Genomic DNA, 12,359 nt, shown 5'->3' on the forward strand with positions numbered 1-12,359 from the left:
CTGTTTGTTTAAAACATTTTTAAAGCAACTAATTGAGGACTGTAACTTGTTAGTTTGCTGTTCTTAGCTTGGTCTTCCCACTTTTGACCAGTTTAGGATTCTGTCATTTCGTACTTGTCCAAACAAAGAAAGTTATAGAGATTGTATTAATTGTTGGGTGAAGTATTCCTTTAAGACCAGCAAACCACCTGGTTAAAGTTTTTCTGTCTCTCGGTCTCTCTCAGCTGAACAGACAACATGTCCCAAACTTGTTTCCTTTTAATTGCAAAGATAAATATAACAATAACAAAGCAATTTCTGTGGAGAATTTACACATTTTTTTAAAGAACCATAAAATAAGATAACTACAAAAAAATGTTGACTTCATGTAATAGAAGTGTTAAAATGAATAGATCTGGGTACAAAGACAGAACAATTACAAAAGAAACAGAACCTGCTCAAAAAATCATGGAACTGTTAAAACAGAAATAAAGTGAATAATTTAGATTAACTACAATAGAACAACAATATAGACTGTTCTCTTATTGATTATGAAAATTAACTAATTTCTGCAGAGACCAGTCCAAGAAATTCATTAATCAAAGGTTTTAGTCCTCCTTTGTGAACAACATGACATGGTTTTTGCTGAGACTGTTGTGACATGCTCACACAGGTCATCATATTTTTCCCAGGCAAAAGAGTTTCTTCTGCAGTAAGCCACGTAATGTCCAAGAGATTCCCTTGTTGGTCCTGGAATGAATGCAACAACCCCTCGCAAAGTGAACAGCTGATTGTCCAGCTCCATGTGGACAGGGATTTCAGACAGTGGATGGTTAGTATCCACACTTGTTTCAATACACAGTAGTTGTCCAGGTATGCATCTGTGTGTGACAGAGCCATTGCAGAGGAATTTCATTGATGGATCATCCTTAATTTTCCAGTTATCTGGACACTCTTGGGGTGATTTCAGTGGCTTCAGACACTTGGACCTGTTGAGGTGTAGCCCATCTTCCAGTGCTGCTTGGAGGCTTTTCAGTCCACCAGTTTGTAGAATATCTACGTTGACTGGTAGGAGATAGATGGTCCTTGAAGATTTTGTATTTCGGCTGCAGTATGGAGAAGAGCACTCAGCTGTAAGTGTTGCACTTGGCATTTGTTTCATTGTTGATGTGATAATGTTAGCAACATTGCAATCCGCATTGACCTGCCTCACACCTGATTTTAGGTGAACACACTGAAATGTATCCAACAGCATTTTTGCCCTCTTTGCATAAGCATCTTTTCCAACTCCTTTTGTGACTATGGTCTTCACCAAATCAAACATTTTAGTTTTTGTGTGCTCTTTGTTGAGATAATGACAGAATGATCCACTGTCACAGAATGCAGAGCAAAGGCACTGGCAAAAGGAATCAAAGGCACAGGTATTACTTACACTTACAAGCATTTTGTCAACCGCAATGGGCTTTTTAGCCTGGTAGTTGCCATTTTTCAAGACATTAATTTTTGTCTTTTTTCTTTTCAGGTTTATGTCTGCATGCAACCACTCAGAGCAATTTGACGTCCTCTCTACGCATTTCCCCCGGTCGCCTTGTTACCACAGGTTATCAAGCGAATCAGGGAGTGCAAATGCTCAAAAATACTGATAGCCCAGCTCTGGGAGAATCAAGTGTGGTTCCCAGAGCTGATGGAGCTGGAGAGCACAGCTCCATGGCCGATTCCGCTGAGGAAGGACCTACTGTCCCAGGCCGGGGGCACAGTTTGGCACCCTTACCCCGAAATGTGGGCCCTACATGTGTGGGCGATCAATTATTGCCATTTCACCTCCCGGAGGGAGTTATGAACACAATCACACAGGCTAAAGCTCCATCTACTAGACGGCTCTACGCGTCTAAATGGTCAGTGTTTGCTGAGTGGTGTTCAGCTCATGAATTGGACCCGCTAAAGTGTGAGGTAACGGAGGTGCTTTCTTTCTTGCAAGAGCTGTTGGACCGCGGGAGAACCCCATTCATGCTCAAGGTGTATGTGGCGGCCATAGCGACATTTACAAAGCCTGTAAATGGCCAGTCACTGGGAAAGAATGACCTCATAATCCGTTTCTTCAGGCGAGCTAGGAGGATGAATCCTCCTCGGCCCCCTTCGGTTCCAGTTTGGGACCTTTCTACGGTCTTAGAGACCATGAAAGGCGGCCCATTTGTACCATTACATGCGGTGGAGCTGAAATACCTTTCCTTCAAAAGCACTTTTCTGCTGCCATTAGCCTCAGTAAAACGGGTGGGCGACCTTCACGCGCTCTCAGTGAGCGCTACGTGTCTGGAATTTGGGCCTAATGACTCTAAAGTCATCCTCAAACCAAGACATGGATACGTCCCGAAGGTGCTTGTGACTCCGTTTAGAGTGCAAGTCATTTCCCTGTCAGCCCTCCCTGTGTCTGACAGCGAGGTTGGGGTTAATTTTCTCTTCCCAGTAAGGGATTTGAGGATTTATGTGGAACGTTCTGCTGCCTTCTGCAGCTTTTTGTTTCCTTTGGTGGCTGCGTTAAAGGGCTAGCCATCTTGAAGCAGACCCTGTCCAGATGGAAAGTTGATGCTATTGCGTTGGCTAATGCATCCAACGGCTTGGATTGCCCTTTGGGTGTTAGCGCCCACTCAACTAGAGACATGGCCTCGTCGTGGGCTTGGACAAGTGGGGTCTCACTTCAAGATATTTGTATGGTGGCAGGCTGGGCCTCCCCATCTACATTTGTAAGGTTCTATAACTTAGAAGTGCCTGCCCTACAGGCTAGGCTGTTCTCAGTCTAATTATGCTACATTAACACGCCTGACCAACCTAGTTTGTTCAGACCGTTGATATGTTGCAGCGTCCTGTGGGCCTATGCAGTTTCAAGGTTTATATATTGCCTTAACTGTATATAAGTGTAAAGCACCTATCTTTATATACCGTCCCTCCCCGTTCTGCCGCTTACGCGTCTATTCCACTTATACATGAGCCCCGGGTATACTGCCCTTGGGACATTAGTATTGGAATTTCACACACACAGCGTTTTACATGGGTTCCCGTAGCGTAAGCTAAACTTACGCAACACGAGAGTACTCTCGTAAGAGAACGACACTCAGTTACTAACGTAACCTCGGTTCTCTCTAGAGAGGGAACGAGTGTTGCGTAACCTGCCGTGCTTGTGCTGCATTATGGTTTCCCTTCCAGTCGACTGAAATCATAGTGCAACCTGGGCAATGGGTATTTATAGGCTTAGGCCACACCCATTCTGGCAGGTCATGACGTAGCGCAGGGAATGCTTCCCATTGGCGCTGGAGTCATGCCAGATGCACTGATAGGTTGCAGCAGTTGCTGCAGAGCAGCCAATGGTCACGCGAGCTGCCTCGCCTATGTCTGTCTGCTGTAGAAAATGCGTTTTAATGGCACAATATGTATCTTTTTTGCTTTAAAAATAGCATGTTATATATTTTTTTAAATTGTGTACTTACATTATCCCGACTGTTTCCAACAACTTTCAAACCAGAATAATGTTTATGCATGGTTATTGAAAAAACTAAAAATTAAAGTTTCTGAAATAAGGCCACAAAACACATACTAAATATGTGTCAATAAGACTTTTGACTAATGGATGTCCTCGCCTAGATTTTTTTCTTCAAAATGATGTGAAAATCATCCTGCCTAATCATTCACATAAAACGATACATTGATTTAAGTTTTGTGAAACACTTCTAGTTTGGAAAGCCAATATGCGGATGGGGCGTAAACGATCATGCATATTTAGTAGTTCACACCTGATGTGCTGAAGGGCCGCTGTGCCTTGGTGAAACAGTGTTTGTACGTGAAGAGCTCTTTTCCAAAACGCCATAAACCTATAAAGCTGCCTCAAAGATCCACCAAAAGTAATGATTATGAATATGTAAAATATTGCAATAAAATTAACTTCTGGCAAAGATGAAGTTGACGATAGGCTATTGACTCGCGATCTTCGCAGTAGGCTAGTGAACGCACCGGAGAAATGCACATTTATTAGGCTACATAGTTTTTTGTTTTGGATGGTTTTGTTTAGAACCAGCTTTCTGTAAATATATTTCACATTTTTAGACATGTGAGGCGAGTAGGCTACGGGTTAATGATGATCTCCAGTTCAAGCACCTTATGTTGTGATTGCTAGCCTATATTTACTTTAAATCCAGGAAATTTGTTAATGAAATAATTATTAAAATTAAGATACAATTGATATAAAACGAAATTAGTTTCAAAGAAAGGATTAGTACTTTCTGTTTTGAGGTCTCTGTGAATGTTTGAAAGTCTTTTAGTGCCGCTTTCAGAGCGCTCGCGTCCATAATGGAGAACTGTCACGTAATATTGTTTTTTCCTCATAAATGCGAACACGAAAAATAAAAGACAAAAGACTTTTATGTAAAACTTACTCCGAAATTGTGTCCTCGGCGGAATTCGCTCTTCAATATGCTGCCGTTCGTCGTCTGAGTTACAGTCTTCCTCTGAGGAAAAGGTGCATTCTTCCTCACTGTCCAGAATCATCTGAAGGGCGTCTTTATTACCGGAGAAGCGTGCCATACTCAAAACGCGATGAACTATCAGTAATTCTGATAGAAACTGTATTTTTATGGCATTGATCGGGGGGCGTATGTGATGCATACTAGATCACCTAAACTATTTACATGTGAATCGCGCCGGGGGCGGGGCGCCCGCAGCTGATTATAGAGATAATGAAGGGAGAAGGAAAAACGGTACCTCTCCTTGCTTTCCAACGGATTACATGAGTTGAAAACATTTGTTTTTATATAAATTACTTCATTTAAAAGAAGAGATTTCAAGCTTCATAAAGACATATATCACGTGTCTGTGTGAGAAGTATTCGCTGAGTTATGATTCATTTTCGGACGCGTTTCAGAATGGACTACACGGACAGAGAGAAGGCAGAACTCGCTTCGTGTTTATTTTTCTTTATTTGGCAAAAAGCACAACACTTTGTTTTTATTGTGAGTATACACAAAAATAATACACATTTAACAGAATCGATTGATGTATGAAACTCCTATGGAAAATCAAAGTCAACAGAGTATTTATGAGTTTCTTTTACACTGATAAAACACGGCGATACCGCCGACCTCTGGGGGTTAAATGATAAAAAATTATTATTTTTTGCTTCGGTATTCTCGAGAAAAGGAGTTTTCCCGTAGCGTAAGCTAAACTTACGCAACACTCGTTCCCGCTCTAGAGAGAACCGAGGTGACGTTAGTAACCGAGTGTCGATTCATAATTCCTGATTGTGATGTGTTTTATCTCCATCAGATTCCCGTCAGCTCACTCCGGATCCGAACACAGTGAATAAACGCCTCCTTCTATCTGAGGGGAACAGAGTGATTACTAACACTGACACAGAGCTTCAGCCCTATCCTGATCATCCAGACAGATTTGATGATGTGTCTCAGGTGTTGTGTAGAGAGAGTGTGACAGGACGCTCATACTGGGAGATTGAGTGGAGGAGTGGTGAATATGGTGTGTTAATAGGAGTGTCATATAAGAGCATCAGCAGGAAGGGATCGGGTTATGTCTGTATGTTTGGAGGTAATGATCAGTCCTGGAGTTTGGAGGTTTCTTACTCCAATTACTCATTCTGGCACAATAAGACAGAGACTCAGGTCCCTTTAGTGTCCAGTCGTAGAGTAGGAGTGTATGTGGATCACAGTGCAGGAACTCTGTCCTTCTACAGCGTCAGCGGAGACACTATGAGCCTCCTCCACACAGTCCAGACCACATTCACTGAACCGCTCTATCCGGGGTTTTTGGTTTATTCTGAATCATCAATGAAACTGTTGATGAATGAGAATAGACAGTAGAGAGATTCTACCCATAATGCTTTGAGATTCATGATAAATCAGTAACAGTGAGATGATGCTCTAGAGTCTCTTATTTCCTCTTCATCACATTAATAACAGCTGAACTTCTGTTACTGAAATATGTCAGAATAACTGTGTAATAAATCCTCATATAGACATCAGTGTGTGTGACGGTGTGTGTCTTCCTCATATAGACATCAGTGTGTGTGACGGTGTGTGTCTTCCTCATATAGTCATCAGTGTGTGTGACGGTGTGTGTCTTCCTCATATAGACATCAGTGTGTGTGACGGTGTGTGTCTTCCTCATATAGTCATCAGTGTGTGTGACGGTGTGTGTCTTCCTCATATAGACATCAGTGTGTGTGACGGTGTGTCTCTTCCTCATATAGTCATCAGTGTGTGTGACGGTGTGTGTCTTCCTCATATAGACATCAGTGTGTGTGACGGTGTGTGTCTTCCTCATATAGACATCAGTGTGTGTGACGGTGTGTATCTTCCTCATATAGACATCAGTGTGTGTGACGGTGTGTATCTTCCTCATATAGTCATCAGTGTGTGTGACGGTGTGTATCTTCCTCATATAGACATCAGTGTGTGTGACGGTGTGTGTCTTCCTCATATAGACATCTGTGTGTGTGTGTGTGTGTGTGTGTGTGTGTGTGTTAGGGGTGTAAGAAAAAATCGATACACATGAGTATCGCGATATTTTATTTTGCAATACTGTATCGATTTTCAAAAACGCAATATCGATTTTTTTTTATTTTATTTTTTTACGTCCAAAAATATTCATGGTAAGACGGTGGTTCACGTTTATGTTGTTTAAAAGGCTCGCCGAACGGTGCGTGTCCACTGGCACAGAGCGAGCGGAGCAAGCGTTTCCAATTCATTCCATGGAAGTCGAGCTTCACGCTCAGCAGTGCATTTTGGGATTGACAGCGGACCGGAGAAAGCGTTGAGAGCGACTGAGAGCGTCAAAAGGTTGGGCAGTTCTCGACTTTATACAAATATCAAGCGAAAAACGCGGTCGGCAGTTTATGATGGATTTAGTGCGTAAATCATTTTGTTTACAAATTAGACGCTTTGCAGTTGTTTATATATGTTAAAGATTTTATTTTGGATGTGTTTATTGTTATTATATTGGCTGGGTTTATAAAATTGAAAGGATCTTTGCTTGGTGCATTTGGAAACAAAGCTTGTCTATTTCTAAATGTAATCGCGTGCATGATGATTATACTGTCCGTGTGTTGAAAAAAACAAACACACTCGTAACAGACACACCCCAAAGCGGAGACGTCACCGAGCGTAGTTTTGCCGCTGTAGTGGACGCGCACCGTGAAGCTGCGTTCACACCAAACGCGAATAGAGTGTCTGGCGCGAGTGATTTCAATGTTAAGTTAATGCAAAGACGCGTTTATGCGCGTCTGGAGGTCCTGTCGCGCGAATGAGGCGTTTAGCGCGGCAGACGTTAATTTGCCTCATTCGCGCGTCCAGTTCTTTTAAAATCTTTTATCACATAAAAACTTGATTTCAATAGGCCTATATGACACATTCATTTTGTTCACTTTCATTCATTTTCGTCCAGTTCACGTTGTTGTTTTGTATTGTGACAGGGGCTATGTATTTTCTTTTATTATGGCCTACTTGAGAAATATAAAAATTTGTTCACTAAGAACCTGTGAACCACAATACCAAACTGGCAGTCTGATTTTCTGTGAACTGAATTGTTAACCTAAAGTAAACTTCTTTGACTTTTATGCACATCATGTCTTTTTTTAAATATTATTTTTTCTAAAATTATAGTCCTACTTTAAAAAAATCCCAATATATCGCCTTATGCACAGTATCGAAATATATTGCCATATATTGAATCGTGACCCATGTATCGTGATGCGTATCGTATCGCCAGATTCTTGCCAATACACAGCCCTAGTGTGTGTGTGTGTGCATATATTTGCAGTGTTTTATCAGTTATTATTTTCCTGCTCTAAACATGTCTGGGCGTCAGAGACTGTAAGTTATAAAGATCTCAAGCTTGGAAATAAAAGAAACTTCTCGACCGTTTGATCCAATTCACTCGAAACTCATGACAAAACGTCATCAAAAAACCCGACACATCAAAACACTGAAGATATTAAATGATAATTTGTATGTGTTGATCTGCATCTGCTGAACGTCACGAATCTCACGATCAAACCCAACGAATCCTGATGTTCATCTTCTCTGGGTCACATGATAACACACTCTTTAAATATCACTCACACAATTCAACAAACATGGTCGTCAGCAGCCAATCAAATCACAGCAGCTAATAAGGTCAATTCATAATGTCTGACTCTTATGATAATTAACGTATGTGTCAAAATGAGGCTGTGTATCAAATCTTGTGAGATTCAGCCACATGGTGACGCTATAATAAGCAACATTACGTTTTTGCTAATAACTGTTATAGAAGATATCCACAGCGCATTCATTTTAAAAGAGGAACAAAGAGCCGCGACATTTTGTTGGTTGAAAATATGAATGAAGAACATGCGTCATTTACTCCGTTGCTCTGATTGGTTGTAGGTCTATCCAATTAAGTGCAGAGTTTTTTTTTCCTGGTTCGGTTAAGACACACCCCATAATTAAAGCCCTATGGAGCAGGACCAGACTCACATTCTGACTAGAATATGAGTATGACAAAGTCAGGCTAGATTTTCCCAGTTAAGGGTTAAAAACCACAGAAGATCCTGATGATGCTCCTTTGGACGAGATGAGAGGCGTCATGATGTCACACACACACACACTCGCACACTCACGCACACTCACTCACACACACACACACACACACATTTTTTTAGTGGATATGGACAATTCTATTGGATTGAAAACTGATATTATATTCAATTTTTAATAATTTTGACATGTTATTCTAATGAAAATAATAAGAGTAAAGAAGTTCCATACACAAGAAGAAATGGTCAGGGTCTGAGCTATATACATATCACACCACACACAAATTAAATACAGTATTTACAATAGCATACTCACACACACACATATATGTGAGTGTGAGTATGCTATTGTAAATACTGTATTTAATTTCATTAATTCTACAGCACGTGTTTGGAGAACATTGTCAATAAAAAAGCAAAACAGACTTTTTAATTAATATACGAGCATTTCTTCAACTAGGGGCACTTTTAGGCTTGTGAAGTTGAATAAAAAAAACTTTTTCAAAAGTCACGTAACACAGTCTCATAAGTTTAAATAATTTGTCTAGTTTTAAGGTCTGTAAGAGGACAAACTTAGATTACAAGAGAAATTGTTAATATTTTACATTTTTTCAGACCTGCAATGAACAAATGTAATTTCCACCACATCTCAATATAAATGGATCTAGAATTGTGTCTTTATTACATGCGAGAAAATAAATGATCTGAGAGAAAAAAAAGTTTGAGAGAAAAAGTTTTCATACCAATAGCAAAAAATAATAATATTTGAGACTAAAAAAAGTTTTGAGAGAAAGTATTTTCTCATAGAACATAAAAAAATATAAATTAGATTTTTTTTTTCTGAGAAAAAAATCTATCTCAAAATATTTTGAAAAAAACTCTCAAATATATATTTTTTGCTATCAGTGTGAAAACATTTTCTCAAAAAAAAAGTTTCTCTCAAAACGCTTTTCTTTGCTCTCGTGTCAGGATTTTGCTTTTGCTGTGAAAATGGTGTCATGGGCGGGGCCACGTTCCTATTGGCCAGTCGGGTGAGCATCATCTTGTCTTGGGAGTCGAACTGAATCATTACACCATTGTTCGGTTCACCGGTATAGATGCCGCCTCTGCCTTAGTTGAGCATATAATACACAATATAATACACATTCATTCATGAATATGAGTGCTATTTTTCTTCAGTGATGCTGAACTTGCTCAGCCAGCTACCCATCGAGTTGTGTGTGTCATCATCTTACCCATAGCCTACGCGTGTTTCAGTCCGTTGCGGATACTCCATCTTCGTTCTGGTGAAATCACAAAACGTAATGCGGGACACATTTTTAAAGGTCGTTGCGGGAGCGGGCGGGACGATGAAGGTGCACTTGCGGGTGCGGGCGGGGGGGGGGGGGGGATACGCTGCACTCCCGCAAATTAAATATGAGTGTAAAGTAAAATATATAAATGATTAAAGTAGCGTACATAATTTGTAGTTGTGAGGGAGATTCTGTTTGGCAGCAATAAAAATGTTTTAAGCAGCCTAAACTTGTGGATGTTGTCGTTTGGGGTAGGGCGGGGCCTAATCTCACGCACACTTGTTAAGTGTACTTGCTGAAAGCAGCACACTTATTGTTCTTCTTAAGTTTTCTTCTTATTATTATTATTATTAGGACGTGCATGATCCTTGGACCAAGCCTCACAAAAGTTACTAGAAGGATTTTTGATTTTCGGAAGCGTTTGCCCGTCACAGCCAAACGAAAACGGCTGCGTAGTCGCCAAAACAGGAAGTAGTTCAGGAACGCTGTCACGTATCAACACCAAACTTTGTACATTAACTCGAGACTCCAATGTGAGGATGTACAAGATATATAAAAAAAAACATTCCAGAATTTTACATAATTTGGCAAAACTAAAATTGTATTTTATTTTTTATTTCAGGCTAAATGACAAACCCATTTACCTATGTCTATGCAAAAGACCTCAGACTTTTAATGTTAATGCATTTAGACAGTAGGTGGCACTGTTGTATTACATTTCACAGAGCTGCCAAGTCAGTGTATATACTGCATTCGTTTTTACTAGGTTTGTCTTAATAAATGCAGGCATGAATGTAGTTTTTTGCATCGGTCTAATTTAATCATCTTCATTTATACAGATTTGTATGCATGAATTGTGCATTTCCAGTTCTCAAAACAGTTAATAAAAAATAATAAAAAAGCTTTATACAAAATACATCATGCTCTTCTTCGCTAACCGAACAAACAATTCATTGTCTGTGGTTGTGTTTGTGCGCACGGGAAATATGCTGCGCGAAACAATATGCTGGGCGAACTTCCGGCGCGACACTGTGGCGACGAGTGCCTACAGCACGTCTGAAATGTTAGTTTGTTTTATGGTTTATATGTAAGCGTTTTTCATCACATAAACCTCGAACTACACGCTTTGAAAGTTTGGTTGCTAAGTCAGAAGCGAGCCAACAAAGTCAAGATGCGTTTTGTTACGCAGTTTTTGTCTATCGTCCTGGCGATTCACCTGTTGCTGTTAACAGTCCTTTCACCGAGTCGGGGAAGCTATGCATCGGCCGCCGCCACAACATATGGGATTTTACATTATATCCGGGATCAACTCTGGCAACTAAGGGATCTGCATAGCGGAAACTTTCCTGTCGATCTGCCAGATGAGTGTACAGGCTTAAAATGAAAGTAATTCAGAAGGAGATTAGACAGATAACAAATGACTGTAAACAGAAATATAAACGGCAGATTGAGGTGAAAATGAGGGGGAATAACCTGAAACATGCATGGCAAGGGATGTATACAATGATAGGGAAGGAAGAGAAGAAAAGGCACATAGATACAAATGGAGATGATCAAGCATTTGCAAATGAACTGAATGGTTTTTATGCACGGTTCGAAACATCAGACTTTCTCCTGGAGCGTGATGCCATTAGACAGCAGATACAGTATGGAACTCCTCCAACTATTACAGCAGATGATGGACGTAGAGTTTTTAATAAAATTGATTCTAAAAAAGCACCAGGCCCAGATCAAATAAGTGGTAGGGTTTTGCAAATGTGTAGTGAACAACTTAGCCTCATTTTCTGCCAGCTTTTTCAAAAGTCATTAGATACACATTACATTCCTAAAGCCTGGAAGTCCTCGCTCATAGTACCAGTACCTAAGGTAGCAAGACCAGCTGATTTAAATGATTATCGTCCAGTCGCCCTAACATCAATCGTGGTGAAGAGCCTAGAGAGAATTGTTCTGAGACATATTCTAAGTGATGTGCAATGTAATATCGACCCTTTACAGTTTGCCTATAGAAACAAGCGGAGCACAGATGCTCCATAATATCTATTGCCATCTGGAGAAGCCCAAACGATATGTCCGGGTTCTCTTTATAGATTTTTCCTCCGCCTTCAACATCGTTAGGCCCCACATTATGATGGAGAGGCTGGGGCAGTTAGGGGTAAATCCTAACATAATAAGGTGGGTTGAGTCCTTTCTGACGGAGAGAACACAGTGTGTTAGGGTAAATAACAGTGTCATCTCACCAGTATTGTTCACTCTTTACACTAATGAGTGTAGAAGTAATACACCTGAGCATCTTACAATAAAATTTGCAGATGATACAGCAATAGTGGGGTTAATACAGAATAGTGATGAGACCAACTACAGGGCCTGGGTGGATCAATTCGCAGACTGGTGTAGGTCCAGCTATCTTCATCTAAATATAAAGAAAACAAAGGACATAATAATAGATTACAGAATTGGGAGCCAGCCCCATAAGTGTTTGGTTATAAATGAAGAGGATGTTGCGATTGTAGCCGAGT

The sequence above is a fragment of the Rutilus rutilus genome, assembly GCF_951802725.1.
Source record: "Rutilus rutilus genome assembly, chromosome: 1".
Classification (NCBI taxonomy): domain Eukaryota; kingdom Metazoa; phylum Chordata; class Actinopteri; order Cypriniformes; family Leuciscidae; genus Rutilus; species Rutilus rutilus.